The sequence below is a fragment of the Rana temporaria genome, chromosome 3 (genome assembly GCF_905171775.1).
Source record: "Rana temporaria chromosome 3, aRanTem1.1, whole genome shotgun sequence".
Lineage (NCBI taxonomy): Eukaryota > Metazoa > Chordata > Amphibia > Anura > Ranidae > Rana > Rana temporaria.
In genome coordinates, this window is record NC_053491.1 from 40,993,659 (window position 1) to 41,010,579 (window position 16,921).

Sequence of the window (16,921 nt, forward strand, 5' to 3'; positions counted from 1 at the left end):
TTTTTATTTATTTTCTTATTTTTTACACTGAAAAAAAAAAATGTGATCACTTTTATTTCCATTACAAGGAATGTAAACATCCCTTGTAATAGAAAAAAGCATAACAGGTCCTCTTAAATATGAGATCTGGGGTCAAAAAGACCTCAGATCTCATATTTAGACTACAATGCAAAAAAATAAATAAAAAAATGGAAATTTTGTCATTTGAAAAAATGGCAACAATAAAATGTGCCTTTAAGACGCATGGGCGGGACTGACGTTTTGACGTCACTTCCGCCCTGCTAGGCTATGGGGACGGGTGGGGGCCATCTTGCCCTCACTCGCATCCCCACACAGCAGGCTGAAGGTAAGCGGCGGAGGGCGCGGGAGAGCGGCGGGAGGGGGGCCCCCTCTCCCGCCGACGATAACAGTGATCTTGCGGCGAATACGCCGCGGAGACCGCCGTTATCGTTTACAGGACCGCTCATGCTAAAGATGGATACCTCGGTTGTGGCAGCAGCTGCTGCTGTTACCGAGATATCCATCTTAAGTGGCTAGAGAGCTTTTGGCTGGGAAAACCGTACATGTGTATGCTTCCTCGCAGTTTTCCCGTCGGGATTCCCTGCTTTTTTTTTTTTTCACCAGATCTACTACTTTCCTATGGGAAACACATACAGCATACACATGCCCGGGATTCCCGGCCAAAGCTCCATGGCAGTTTTCCTGCCGGGTTCTCGGCTTTCCCCTCTGACTTTTTACCGCCGAGAAAACCGAGCGTGTGTACAGGGCTTGGAAGTAGAACTATAGGCAAAAAAATGTTCTTTCAATTTGGATAAAGCAAGTGAAGGTAGTAATCCCTGCCAGATTTTTTTTTTTTCGCCATCTGTGTCCAAACGCGGAGATTCCCCTTCACTTCCTGTCCCAAAGCCAAACAGGAAGTGAGAGGAAATCCCTACAAATTAAGGGAATTCTTTGGGGACCCCCAGGTCACCAGAACTAGTGTCCCCATTACAAAAATTTCCCCTCTTTTACTTCTTTGGGGACAACCCAATATTTTGGGATTTTATTTTACTTTCACTTTCAATTATAATGGTAACCAGCACAATTAGAGAGAGTGAATTTCTTTTATGGGGGGGCATAGACAGCAATACAAATTGACAGGTGTCATAATCTATCGCTACTCTATCTAAAACTAAAAAAAAAAATTGCCTTTAGTTACACATTAAAGGGGTTGTAAACCTACGTGTTTTTTCACCTTAATGCATCCTATGCATTAAGGTGAAAAAACACCTTGCAGTGTCAGCCCCCCCCCCCTCCCGTTTTACTTACCTAAACCCCGAAATTCCATGGGCGCGATCCCGCGTCGCTCTCTCCACAGAGTCTCGGCTCTTCATTGGATAGATTGATAGCAGCGCAGTCATCAGCTCCTGCTGTGTCAATCAAATCCAATGACGCACAGTGGAGGTAAGTATGACATGTTTGTTATTTTTTTTAAAAACTCAACCTTTAATATCACAATGGGCTAGATTCATGAAGACTTACGACGGGCGTATCAGTAGATACGCCGTCGTAAGTCCGAATCTCCGCCGTTGTATATTTAAGAGTATTCTCAAACTGAGATACGCTTAAATATTGCTAAGATACGACCGACGTAAGTCTCCTACGTCGTCGTATCTTAGCTGCCTATTTACGCTGGCCACTAGGGGCGTGTACGCTGATTTATGCCTAGAATATGTAAATCAGCTAGATACGCCTATTCACGAACGTACGCCCGGTCGTCGCAGTAAAGATACGCCATTTACGTAAGGCGTTTTCAGGCGTAAAGATAAACCACCAAAAAGATGGCGCAGCCAATGTTAAGTATGGACGCCGGGACCGTGTCAAATTTTTCAAGTTTTACGTTGTTAGCGTAAGTCGTCCGTGAATGGGGCTGGACGTAAGTTACGTTCACGTCGAAACCAATGAGTCTTTGCGGCGTAATTTGGAGCATGCGCACTGGGATACGTCCACAGACGGCGCATGCCCTGTTAGTAAAAAACGTAATTTACGTGGGGTCACAATGAATTTACATACAACACGCCCACATCTTCCACATTTGAATTAGGCGGGCTTACACCGGGCCAGTTACACTGCGCCGCCGTAGGTTAGAGCGCAACTTCTTTGTGAATACAGGACCTGCTGCTCTAACTTACGGCGGCGCAGTGTATCTGAGATACGCTACGCCCGCCTAAATCTCTCTGAATCTAGCTCTCCAGGTTAAATGAAAAAAAAAATGACAGCTCAGGTTAGAGCCACTGTACTCCAATATTAGAATGTTAGTACAGTGGTCTCCCCTGCTGTGCTATTGTGTTCTGACAGGAAAAAGCCCCCCCCCCGGCCAGAACACTCCAGCCAGCGCTCTCAGCCATTGGCTGGGAGCGTGGATCGGGAGCCAGTCAGAAGACCTTTTTCGGTCATGGGCCTTCATCAGAAGCTAGAGGACCAACCGGCTTCTGTTTGACTGGCTGCCATACACATGGGCCAAATTTTGTCCGGTTTCTATTGCACTGTACAATGCCACCCAACATGCGATCATACAGGAAATGGGTGAAAAATCCCCAGAATTAGAAGAAATAGGACAAATAATGAGGGTGGATCTCCTTTTCTGGACAGAAACAGAAATCGAAAACTTGACCCTTTCAAAACTGAAAAATAATTGTCTTGGCTGGAGTTCTATTCTAAGCCTATAAACACCTCTCTTTGCCAGATCAATGTACGGTTAGTTTTACCTAATCTAGGATAAATAGATATTTTTCATACTTTTTCACTGTTTTCTATTTTTTTCCTCAGTATGAACAGTTACAAGTAGCTTTTGGAAGGCTTCCCTGAAATAACATTACTGTACGAAACAGCTGTTACCAACCTGGGAACCTAAATATTTCAGTATGAGGCTTGTAAAGCGATCACAAACAGAAGGCAAAGTACACATTTTAGAAGAGGCCAAAGCCTCCCGGGAGTATGTGTCTCACTACAGCTACTTACTAAGAAGTCTGAAGGCACACCGTATCCAATATGACCCACTCCATAATTACAAAGAGGTCTATTCCTGAACTTCTCTCCATCTAATTACAAACACCTGGGCTTACGCCATGGTTTACTCCTTTATATGTTGTAAACGGCTTTATTAAAAGTACTCCTGACATTGTTGGCCTCCTGAAAATGTTAATTGCCTTTCTTTGTCTTTGATACACTTTCATCATTGGTCCAGAACAAGCAGGCAGCAAATAAAAGTCAGAATTCCTTATCTCTGTACTTGCATTGGATTAAGCCTTGTACACACGATGAGAAAACGGACGAAAAATTTGGCTTTTCTACGCAATAGTACAATAATCTCATCATTAGTACGCAGCTGTCGTCCGAAAATTTCAGAAGGGACAAACACGAAAATTTTCCTCAGAGGATACCAGATCGTACGTTTTTCGTTTTATAAGTACAATTTTGGTCCGAAAATCCAAGAAAAAATACATTACAGCACTTCTGTCGTATGAGAATTTTTGGACTTTAGTAGCCTATTCGCATTTGTATTGGAGACTAGCATGCAAAAACAAAAAAAATGGACGATCATTCGTCTGATAATCTCATCGTGTGTACTAGGCTTTAACCACTTCCAGACCTTAGGTGTTTTTCAGATTCGGTGTTTGCAAGACTAAAACATTTTTTTCTGCTAGAAAATTACTTAAAACCCCCAAACATTATATATTTTTTTTTTTCTAACACCCTAGAGAATAAAATAGTGGTCATTCCAATACTTTTTGTCACACCGTATTTGCGCAGCGGTCTTACAAGCGCACTTTTTTTGGAAAAAATTCACTTTTTTGAATTAAAAAATAAGACAACAATAAATTTGGCCCAATTGTTTTATATATTTTGAAAGATAATGTTACGCCGAGTAAAATGATGCCCAACATGTCACGCTTAAAAATTGCGCCCGCTCGTGGCATGGCGTCAAACTTTTACCCTTAAAAATCTTGATAGGCGACGTTTAAAAAATTCTACAGGTTGCATTTTTTGAGTTACAGAGTAGGCCTAAGGCTAAAATTATTGCTCTCGCTCTAACGATCGCGGCGATACCTCACTTGTGTGGTTTGAATACCGTTTTCATATGTCGGCGCTACTCGCGTATGCGTTCGCTTCTACGCGCGAGCTCGTCGGGACGGGGCGCTTTAAAAAAATTTTTTTTTGCTTTTCGCATTTATTTTTATTTATTTTAGAATTTTTAACACTGAAAAAAAAAAAAAAAAAAAAATTATCACTTTTATTCCTATTACAAGGAATGTAAACATCCCTTGTAATAGAAAAAAGCATGACAGGTCCTCTTAAATATGAGATCTGGGGTCAAAAAGACCTCAGATCTCATATTTGGGCTTAAATGCAAAAAATAGAAAAAAAATAAAAAATGTCATTTTTTCAAATGACCAAAAAAAAAATTTGTCTCTTTAAGAGGCTGGGCGGGACTGACGTTTTGACGTCACTTCCGCCCAGCCGAGCTATGGGGACGGGCGAAGGAGATTTTTCCTTCAGTCCCGTCCCCGCTCACCAGCCGACAGCATCCGATCGCCTCCGCCGCTACCGACGGCTCCGGTAAGCGGCGGAGGGCACGGGAGAGCGGCGGGAGGGGGGGGGGCCCCTCTCCCGCCACCGATAACGGCGATCTCGCGGTGAATCCGCCGCGGAGACCGCCATTATCGGATTCCAGACCGCGCACCCTAAAGATGGATACCTCGGTTGTGACAGCAGCTGCTGCCGTTACCGAGATATCCGTCTTTAAAAATAGGACGTACATCGTCGTGCGCAGGTCTGGAAGTGGTTAAGATGGCCATAGATTTATCAAATCTTGGCTTGGTCAGCAGGGACCGGCCGAGATTTAATCCCTCTATGGGCAGGCTGATTGTACCATTGATCGACTTGGGTACAACCAACATGTTGGATTTTTAGCATGCGATTATTGCCAGCAGCTATACCTGCTAGAAGTAATCATTGTGTTCTCCCCAGCCCCCGGCGTTTGCTCCTCCCCTGCCAGGAGAACACCACCGGAGCCAGTGTTGATGGGGGAATTGAGAGATTTTCTTTCCTGCAACCACAAAATCTATGACCTGCCTTAGGCCACGTACACACCATCGGTTCAAACCGATGAAAACGGACCGAAGTTCAGTTTCATTGGTCCAAACCGTCCGTGTGTACGCCCCATCGGTCTTTTGTCCTTCGGACAAAAATTAGAGAACTTGCTTTAAAATCGATGGACCGCTGACCGATAGGTCCAAACCGATGGTTAGTACACAAAAGCATCGATTCAAAACCCACGCATGCTCAGAATCAAGTCGACGCATGCTTGGAAGCATTGAACTTCGTTTTTTTCAGCACGTTGTGTGTTTTACGTCACCGCGTTCTGACCCGATCGGATTTTGAACTGATGGGGTGTACACACATCAGACCATCAGGCCGCTTCAGCGGTGAACCGATGAAAACGGTCCGTCGGACCATTCTCATCGGATGGATCGACCGTGTGTACGCGGCCTAAGTGACCTAAATGGTCAAAGAATCAGCATGACAGACAAGTATAGCTCCCTCTAAGGCCCCGTACACACGACCGAGGAACTCGACGTTCCAAACACATCGAGTTCCTCGTCGAGTTCAGTGTGGAAGCCGCCGAGGAACTCGGCGGGCCGACTTTTCCCATTGACTAACGAGAAAATAGAGAACAAGTTCTCTTTTCGGCCCGACGAGTTCCTCGTCGGCTTCCTCGCTGAAAAGTGTACACACGACCGAGTTTCTCGCCAGAATCCAGCTCCGACCGAGTTTCTGGCTGAATTCTGCCGAGAAACTCGGTTGTGTGTACGGGGCCTTACCCCTGAGCAGATAAGGGGAATCCCCAGGCATTTCAATGGGTCAATATTTCAATGCTTAGGGCAGAATCATTGGCTTGTTGTGGGGCAAAGGATATTGGGCTCTAGTCACTCTAGAAAGGTTGGATGATTGACTTCACTGCAAACTCAGAAGAGAGGGTTAGAGCACAGGATTCCCAAAACAGGCAAAACTTTTGATTCAGACTTCCCTTCTAGAAAAGTAAGTATTTGGCCCTTTAAGAGGAGCCAACTAGTACAGATGCCTTATTGGATGAGCAGTGGGAACTTCTTACAATGTCCACCAGCAGCAGCTTGTACACTCTTCAACATAGTCTCTTCTTAAAGCAAAACTTCACCCAAAAGGGTAAGTTCCACCTCCCCACCTCCTCTATCACATTTGGACACATTTTTTTCTTGGGGGGGGGGGGGAGCAGGTACCTGATTTTAACAGGTACCCCCTTTCACTTCCACTTCGACTCGGATCCCTGTAGATTAGTGGTTCTCAACTCCTGTCCTCAGGACCAACTAACAGGCCAGGTTTGCAAGATAACTGAAATGCATCACAGGTGATATCATTTGTTGCTCAGTGATTGCAGTATTCTAGTCTGCATCGCCCCAAGGTAATACTTCAAATCTGGCCTGTTAGATGGTCCTGGGGACAGGAGATGAGAACCACTTCCCTAGGGGATCCGAGCAAAATTACACCCCCTCCCCCCTCTCGCCAGCAGCGTTGGGGACACGTCACAGGTCTCAGAAAGCTGCGGCTTCCATTAGTCGTCTTCTATTAGTAAACATGCTGGTGCCGAAGATACTAAGACAAGGGAAGAATTGGTTTGGGTAGGGATGGCGCTGGATCCCTGGACAGGTAAGTGTCCTTATATTAAAAGTAAGCAGCTACAGTATTTGCTGACTTTTTTTTTTTGGGGGGGGGGGGACACTGAAGATCCTCTTTAAGATTCTTCATTTAGACAGCAATCGTCCTGCCCTGCTCCCTCAGTATGCATCCTCCAGTATAACAAACATGTTATACTTACCTCCACTGTGCAGTTGGTTTTGCACACAGTGGCCCCGATCCTGGTCTTCTGGGGTCCCTCGGCGTCTGTCGTGGCTCCTCCCCGCAACAACTACACACAGATATGCGAGCGAGCTCGCATGGTGTGTAGCTGTTGCGGGCGCGCCCCCCGGTGCGCCGTGTCATTGGATGTGATTGACAGCAGCGCCAGCCAATGGCTGCACTCAATGGCTGAACATCATCTGATGTTTTTTCACCTTTATGCATAGAATGCATTAAGGTGAATTTTTTTTACCTTTACAACCCCTTTAAAGTGGTAGTAAAATTTTAGGAAAAAAAAAAACTTTCTCCCTGCAAAGGAGTTACCTTAGAACGAAGCCTTCCAGTGATGAGCCATCACCACTGCAGAGGCTTCCATCTTCACCTGGTCTTCCTGTGGCCACTTAATTGGCCGAGCCGCGATTATGTCACTCTCGCACATGTGCGTGGGAGTCATGGCCATAGCACAGAGCTCCAAAGGAATGACACGGGTATGCTGTTCCTTCAGAGTGAATATGCTGGTGACGTCACAGGCTGCCAACCAGGCAAATATCTCCGAAATGCTGCATGTTTTGGAGATATTTACTTAACCTACAGGCAAGCTTTTTTTTAAGCATGGGTGTGCGCAGCCTATTGCATTAGGGTGTGCACCCTAAAGCTCAAACACACATGCGTGTGTGTGTTTAGATATATTTGACTCCGGCACATTGATTGCCGAAGAGCATAAACACTTCTCTTATGGCAGAGCCGGCAAGAGGGAGATCTTTCCCATGTTCCTCCTGCTACACAGAGCGATAATACTAATGCGTATGGGGTGATTAGGGTGTGCCTGGACACACTCGGCACACCCTGTGCGCACGCCTATGCCTGTAGGTAAAAATCGAAATCCTGGGTTTACTACCACTTTAAGGCCCCAAGGCACAGGGCAGCTCCTGTTTCTTTAGGCTCAGGCTCAGGCCCTTTTTCAGTAACATCCTCACCAAGCAGCAGGCCCTGGAGGTAAAAACTGACTCATACTAGCATCCTCCACGAGCAAAAATTTCTCTTCAGACACGTTTCCATTAACAATCAGTTGAACTTCCTCAGAAAAGTGGAGAAAATCAGAACTAGACAACCATTTGGAGTGGGCCATTTTGAAAGGTATGAGCAAAGATTTTCTTCACTAATAAATTAAGCCTTGTACACACGACTGTTTTTCATGACGTGAAAAATGAAATTTTTTAAATTGGTCATTAAAAACGATCATGTGTGGGCTGCAGAGCATTTTTCTCGACGTGAAAAATCGGCATTAAAAATTTAGAACATGCTCTAAATTTTCACGTCGTTTTTCACGTAGTGAAAAATGGTCGTGTGTAGGCTTTAACGACGTGAAAAAAACGTGCATGCTCAGAAGCAAGCTATGAGACGGAAGCGCTCGTTCTGGTAAAACTAGCGTGTGTAATCGAGATAACATATTCGTCACGCTGTAACAGACTGAAAAGCACGAAGACTGAAAAGCGTAAATCGTCTCCCGCCAAACTTTTACTAACACAAAATCAGCATAATCAGCCCAAAGGGTGGCGCCACCTGGATGGAACTTCCCATTTATAGTGCCGTCGTACGTGTTGTACGTCACCCGCGCTTTGCTCAAGCATTTTTTTTTCACGATTGTGTGTATGCAAGGCAGGCTTGACAAGAATCACGTCGAAAACAACGTTGTTTTTTCTAGGACATTAAAAATGGTCACTTTACTCTAGTCCAAAATTTCGGTTTCTAATAAAATTTGTCTCTTCATGGTTTCCTGAAGTTTAGTGATTTTACTGTTAATAATGCAAAAGGGGGCTTATGCTGAATTGGTAAGCAGACCAAAAGACCTAAGGAGTAAATTATTTTTCAAAAGGTTATGAAAAAGACGGAAAAATTGTTGTTTATATAAAAAGCCAACAACTTAGGGCTTTTTGATAATTCTTACAATTTTTTTTTTATTTTGCATGTCAAAAAGGTCAGTTTGATGACTTTAACGTCAACGGTTAATAAATTACCTTAAAGCGGATCTCCACTCTAAAGTGGAGTCCCGCTGATCGGAACCCTCCCCCCCTCCGGTGTCACATTTGACACCTTTCAGGGGGGAGGGGGGTGCAGATACCTGTCTACAGACAGGTATCTGCACCCACTTCCGGCCCTACGATACGGGCAAAGGACGGGTTTTTCCTCCGCTTCCCGTCGCCCCCCCCGTTGTATGCTGGGAACACTCGGCTCCCAGCACACAGCGGGAGCCAATCGGCGGGCGCAGCGCGACTCGCGCATGCGCCGTAGGGAACCGGGCAGTGAAGCCGGAGCGCTTCACTTCCTGGTTCCCTCACCGTGGATGGAGGGGGGAGCAGCAGGGTGACGAGCGATCGGCTCGTCATCTGCTGCGATCACCGCTGGACTCCAGGACAGGTAAGTGTCCTTATATTAAAAGTCAGCAGCTGCAGTATTTGTAGCTGCTTGCTTTTAATATAGTTTTTTAGTGGCACATCCGCTTTAAAGCCTATATATGAAGTGATGTGAAAATTGTTAAAGTCAAAGTAATAATTCCTGATTTCACAAAAATGACCCTGCCTCCATGTAATCACAGATGTTAGAATGGAACGCTACCTATTACTAGGCCAAATTTTATGATTAAAAAAAAAGTGATTAAAAAACATAAATTAAAGTATTTTTTGGAGATATCAAAGAAAACCTCCAAGAGCTTGTTGGTTTTGTAGAATGCAAATCAATTGGTCCCGATGAAGCAGGTGATCCCAAAACATGTAGACCAACCGACAATTGATTCACAAGTCTACAAAACCAACAAGCTCTGCTACTCTTGGAGGTTTTCTTTTAGATCTAGATTTAGATTTAGAATATTTTTATTGATGTTTTTATCACTTGATACAATAAAATTTGGTCTTTTATATATTATTGTGGTCCCCTGGGTCAGTCAGTCGGTTGGAAGGACTTACCCCCTTAACCGGCAGCTTCCTCTGCTTGGCTTCGGCTTCGACTGCTCGGCGGTAGCTTCCCCCTGCTCGGAGGCCTCCCGTTCTCCTGCATATCTCCTGCGGCCTTCTGTTCTCCTGCAGCCTCCTGTTCTGCGGGTCATCACGGCGATGGCTGTTTCTGTTTCCTCCTTCCCCTCGGTGGCCAATCGGGAGTCTTCTCTTTTTGGCCAATCGGGAAACGGGTCTCACACCTGCTTCTGATTGGACGGATTGAGGATTAGTGTTTCAACAGCGAATATTCATTTGCTGTTGTAACACACCTGGGTGGGATTGGATAGGCGCATTGTCTGCGACCCGAGCCCACCCGATTTTGAAGCCTATTAGAGCCTCTGGCCCTAATCAGGTGCTTCAAAGAAATAACCTGCCACTGTAATTCATGCACCCGGTTGCCTTAAAGGGGCTTGGACACATGACTAGGGGGTGGCTGCCGCAGCCATGGATAGATTCATGCTATGCAAATAGGGGGTGGAGTGGAGAGAGGGGGCGGCGCCCGGGTGCCCCTAATGGATGGGCTGCCACTGATAGATATCAGCCTATTACTATTTCACCTCCTTAGCGGTAATCCCGAGTCTGGCTCGGGGTGAATTTTTTATACCAAAAGCGGTATCCCCGAGCCAGACTCGGGGCCGCCTCGCAGCATCCACAGGCACATTTTACTTACCTTGTCCCTGGATCCTGCGGTGCATCCCCGCTGTGTGAGCGAGCGGCGTCCTCGCTCGATTCACACAGTGCCCGTGTGCTGCCGATCTCCGTTCCCTGCGACGTTACGACGCACGGGGGCGGAGAATGGCACCAAATTAAAAAATGTAAATAAACACAATACATACAGTATACTGTAATCTTATAGATTACAGTACTGTATGTAAAAAATACACCCCCCCCCCCTTGTCCCTAGTGGTCTGTCCAGTGTCCTGCATGCACTTTTATAAAATAAAAACTGTTCTTTCTGCCTGAAAACTGGAGATTGTCCATAGCAACCAAAAGTGTCCCTTTATGTCAAAATTGATTTTAAAGCAGCTAGAAAACAGCGATAATAAATTATAATCACTTGCAGAAGTGAGCGATAGCGATTTGTGGGGAAATTCGTCATAAAAAAATAAAAGTAATGACAGCGACAATTCTGCAACGGAGCAAATTTCAGTGTTTTTGATTTGATTACATTATTGAATAATTTTTATTATAATTACATTATTATTTGTTACAATTATTTATAGTTATTTATTATATTATAATTTATGATTTTGTGTTTCAAACTTTATCATACCCGGGATGTCTACTAGACTCTTGTTTGGAAAGATTTAAGTGAGTTATTCCTAAGAATTACAGGCCTACAATGTAAAACGCCATATTTCCATGCAAAATAATTGTACCGCTTTTGGTACAAAATTCCAGACATAATCATACCGCCAGGGGGGTTAAATTAGTTATGATTGAGTAGAAAAAACAGAGTTTGATCCCCTGCTGTGCTGCATGCTGAACTTGCTGCTGCCTTTTTTCTTCTGTGCATTTTTTACGATAATCCTATAGAAAACACTATCAGGCAGGTGACATCATAATGCTGGAGTCATTGGCCCCTAGTGGATGCTTCATAATAAGAACAAGAAAGTTCAGCTTATGCTATCCCTTCTGGGATCATAAAAAACAATAAAGGCCCAGCAGGGGATCAAACACTACCTCACTCACCCATTTCCTAACAAGGAAACCTGTCACAATTGGGATCATGCAGGACTGTGAATATTCATATTTTAATTTATATAATCTTATTCATGAAGGACTTATATTTCCCCTCTTTTTAAGCATTTCATTATTTTGTCAAAACCTGATATTCAAGTGGTTGTAAACCCTTACAACACACTATATTAAGGCTTACCTGTAGCAACCCGGAATATCTCCTAAACCTGCACGGTTTAGGAGATATCCCCCTGTGTCTGCATGCGCCAAAGTGATCTGCACATGCGCACTGAAGAAATGGCACATCCTGCCGTTGTTTCAGTCAGACGTGCCATTATCGGTGGCTCCCGCCGGAGGGGGGGTCGAGGACCGCTGTGGCGGCTTCAATCCTAGGTAAGTAGAGCCTATGTCTTGCAGGTTTTTTTTTTTTAGGGTTTACAACCACTTTAAACTGGAGTGTCAAGAGCCATTACTGCCTGTTTAGAGACAATGCAGCTGATTTGATAAAAGTAAGTAGACTGTTTTACTTTGCAGGGTAAAATTCCCTTAGCTTAGTGAATGCGGTGAAGCTCTGTTGACTTCTATCATCCAATCACGTACAAGCATAAATACATTGGGGCAGATTCATAAAGACTTACGACGGGCGTATCAGTAGATACGCCGTCGTAAATCCGAATCCGCGCCGTCGCAACTTTAAGCGTATGCTCAAACTGAGATACGCTTAAATGTTGCTAAGATACGGCCGGCGTAAGTCTCCTACGCCGTCGTATCTTAACTGCATATTTACGCTGGCCGCTAGGGGCGTGTACGCTGATTTACGCCTAGAATATGTAAATCAGCTAGATACGCCTATTCACGAACGTACGCCCGGCCGTCGCAGTAAAGATACGCCGTTTACGTAAGGGGTTTTCAGGCGTAAAGATAAACCACCAAAAACATGGCGCAGCCAATGTTAAGTATGGACGTTGGAACCGCGTTGAAATTTTTAAATTTTACGTCGTTTGCGTAACTCGTCCGTGAATGGGGCTGGCTGTAATTTATGTTCACGTCGAAAGCATGACGATTTGCCGACGTCATTTGGAGCATGCGCACTGGGATACGTCCACGGACGGCGCATGTGCCGTTCGTTAAAAACGTCAAATACGCGGGGTCACTAGTATTTTACATAGAACACGCCCCCAAGCAGCCTATTTTGAATTAGGCGGGCTTACGCCGGCCCAGTTACACTGCGCCGCCGTAAGTTACAGCGCAAGTTCTTTGTGAATACAGGACCTGCTGCTCAAACTTACGGCGGCGTAGTGTATCTGAGATACGCTACGCCGGCCGAAATCTACCTGAATCTGGCCCATTATTTTTTTATTTTCCTTGCAAGTGAATGGGTATTCCTTGAAAAGTGAATTTTGTAATACAGTCAGCAAGCTAAGGGAAAATTCACTTACAAAGTGAACAACCTTTAGGAAATCAACACCAATGTGTTAAGGTAGCTCACAGCCCACACCCGGTTGACTTCACCTCTGACCCGCTGACTTAACAATTAGAGCTTCTGGGTTTCTGTTCTCACAGTTTCCTTGTAAAAAAAAATGGGGTTGGGTATATTTTCACGTTATATGTCTATTTTCCAATATCAACAGTTGTAAGGGGATTGAGTAACAATGTTGACATTGAAGTATTGACAGTAAATGTATATTTAGGACACCATCTCCACCATAAGGTTCCATTGACCAATATGGAACCTTTCATGTGGCTCTCCGCTGTTCAAAGTAATCAACCCAGAGAAAAGAAAAGACCTATGATTCATAGTCCATTCACTCCAACAGTTTATAAGCATGCATCTATTAACACTATACTAACACATTTATGAATGTCCACCATCGAACTAAACATAAGCAGTGAAAACTGTTTTTTTTTTAATGGTGCACCCAAAGCTTTCCTCTGCTATTGGTCCTTGAAGATTTCTATTGTAATTAGATAACTAATATTAAAAAATAATAAAAATCTAATGCATATGTGTACTCTAAAACCATGGCATGAAATATTTCATAAGCTGTTTTTCCATATGAATGGAAAGTACTGAACTTCTATTTATTCTTACCAATTTGAGTGCCGGGTATTTACTAAAAATGAAGAGTGCAAAATCTCTCATCAGCTGAACAAGCTTAAAGTGGAGTTCCGCCGAAAAAAATATATATTAAAAGTCAGCAGCTACAAATACTGCAGCTGCTGACTTTTAATATATGGACACTTACCTGTCCAGGGCGCCTGCGACGTCGGGTCATAAGCCGATTTGTCTCTCGGCTCTCGGGAGAAGGCGCCACCATCTTCGGAAAGGGAATCAGGAAGTGAAGCCGCACTGTGCCATGCCACTGGTCCCTGCTGTCTTCTGGGACCTGTGTGTCTCCCAGAAGGCAGGGGGGGGGGACAGAGTAGGCGCCGGACGTGGTGTAGGTCACTGCAGTCACTGCAGTGATCTATGCCCAGAAGTGGGAGCAAATTCCTGTATTACACAGGTATCTACTTCCTCCTCCCCCCTGAAAGGTGCCAAATGTGACACCAGATGGGGGATGGTTCTGAAAAGTGGAAGTTCCATTTTTGGGTGGAACTCCGCTTTATGTTAAAAGCTGATTGGCTACTATGTACAGCGGCACCAGATTCTGAGTGCTCCAGTTTTAGTAAATTTCCCCCTCTGTGACTTAAGCTGGCCACAGATGGATAGGGTCTCAGGCAGTTCAGCAGGAACCGACTGAGATTCAATTAATCTATGGGCAGGCTTGTTGTACTGAAGTCCATTCATCGATCGACTTCAGTACAACCAGCCTGTTGGATTTTTCGCATTTTTAGCCACCACCAGTTATTGTGTTCTGCAGGCAGGGAAGGCTCCCCACCAGCAGTACACAATAGCGCTGTGGGAAGGATTCCCCCATCAACCCTGATTGTGTTGATGGAGAATCAAGCAATTTTCTTTCCTACCACCCGTGGTGGAAGGAAAGCAAATGGTATAATCTATGGCTTGCCTTAGACTTACACACAATCGGAAATTCCAACAAGAAAACCGTGGATTTTTTTACGAATTAATTTTGGCTCAAACTTGTGTTGCATACACACGGTCACACAAAATTCCGAATGTCAAGAATGTGGTGACGTACAACACTACGACAAGCCGATAAAAATTAAGTTCAATGATTGTGAGCATGCATCAAATTGATTCAGAGCATGCATGTTTTTTTGTGCATCGGAATTGCATACAGACAATCAGAATTTCCAGCAAGAACTTTTCCTAACGGAAAAATTTACAGCTCTCAATTTTTTGCTGTCGGAAAGTCAAATGGAGCATACATACGGTCGGAATTTCCAACCAAAAGCTAACATCAAACTTTTCTTGTTGGAATTTCCGATCGTGTGTACGCGGCATTAGAGTACAACTTTTCTAAAGACTGTTGGTGTGCTGCATATTGAAAAGGACCTGACGCTGAGCTATGGGTAGATGTGCTGGTAGGCTGGAAGTCTTACATGAAATAGCATAAGTTTAAATAAAATGAACATTTTAGGTTCAAGAGGTCACTTCGCCCAAAATTGGTGAGCTTGTAAAATTGAATTAAAAATAATGTATTTTAGGAACAATTGTTCAATTTAATGGGGCCAAACCAATGATCACGTTTAACCTCCCTGGCGGTATGATTATTTCAGAAAAAAGGTGCTGAAAGCGGTACCATTGCAAGGAAATTTGGCGTTTTATACTGTAGGCCTGTATTTCTTAGGAATAACTCACTTAAATCTAGTAGGCATCCCGGGTATGAATTTTTTTTAAAAACAAAATTATAAATTATAATATAATAAATAATTATAAATAATTATAACAAATAATAATATAATTATAATAAAAAATATTCAATAATGTAATCAACTCAAAATCACTGAAATGTGCTCAGTTGCAGAATTGTCGCTGTCATTACTTTTATTTTTTATGACGAATTTCTCCACAAATCGCTATCGCACAATTCTGCAAGTGGTTCTAATTTATTATCGCTGTTTTCTAGCTGCTCTAAAACCATTTTTGACATAAAGGGACACTTTTGGTTGCTATGGACAATCTACAGTTTGCAGGCAGAAAGAACAGTTTTTATTATATAAAAGAACATGTAGGGACACTGGACAGACCACTAGGGACAAGGGGGGTGTGTATTTTTTACATACAGTACTGTAATCTATAAGATTACAGTATACTGTATGTAGGGTGTTTGTTTACCTTTTTGAATTTGGCGCCGTTCTCCGCTCCCGTGCGTCGTAACGTCGCAGGGAACGGAGATCGCCGGCACACAGAGGCACTGTGTGAATCGAGCGAGGACCCGCTCGCTCACACAGCGCGGTGGCATCGCTGGATCCAGGGACAAGGTAAGTAAACCAAGCCTGTGGATTCTGCGAGGCGAGCCCGAGTCTGACTCGGGGTTACCGATCGCAGCACAAAAATGTAACCCCGAGTCAGACTCGGGAATACCGCCAGGGGGGTTAATGGTAGTGATCAGGAAAATTGAAAAGAATGAAAATTGTTCTCAAACAAGCACCCGACACTCCCATTGTAAGGGGGTCCTTCTCTACAACTTGTCTTTTTCCTCCATATTACATTTTGAAGGATGCAACAGGATGCGGATGACACAAAACTCAAAACTCCAAAGCAGGGGTCTCCAAACGTTCTTAACAAAGGGCCAATATACTGTCCTTCAGACTTTAGGGAGGGAGGCTGGGTGAACAGTGGGAATATAATTTTTTTCTGTCATCATTGGGAGCAAACAGTGCCCCATCTTTGGAATTAGAGGGAGGAATAGTGCCCCATCTTTGGTATTAGGGGGAGGAATAGTGCCCCATATTTGGTAATAGAGGAAGGAATAGTGTCCCATCTTTGGTATTAGAGGGAGGAATAGTGGCCCATATTTGGTAAGAGAGGAAGGAATAGTGTCCCATCTTTGGTATTAGAGGGAGGAATAGTGGCCCACCTTTGATATTAGCGGGAGGAATAGTTCTCAATCTTTGGTATTAGGGGGAGGAATAGTGCCCTGATGTTGGTGTCAGTGGGAGATATAGTGCTCCATTGTTGGTGTCAGTGCCAGAAATGATGCCCCAATTGTTGGGGTCAGTGGGCAGAAGAGTGTCTCGTATCAGTGAGAAGAATAGTGCCCCAAGGAACGGATAAAAGCAAGTAAAGGGCTGCATCTGGCCCACTGGACGCAGTTTGGAGACCACTGTAGATGAGACCAGAGCCATCAGGAGACCTCACCATTATGGGTCCCTAAGACATACAGTATAAGAAACAAGCAGGGGGCTCGCTTGCCCAGACTCTA

The 16,921-nt window shown here is 44.2% G+C and overlaps 1 protein-coding gene across 2 annotated transcripts in view; it reads right to left on the reverse strand.

The window, feature by feature from the left end:
* Nucleotides 1-16,921, reverse strand: part of LOC120931208 (cell surface hyaluronidase-like) — a 193,208-nt gene that overhangs the window by 162,584 nt on the left and 13,703 nt on the right. The window lies entirely within an intron of this gene.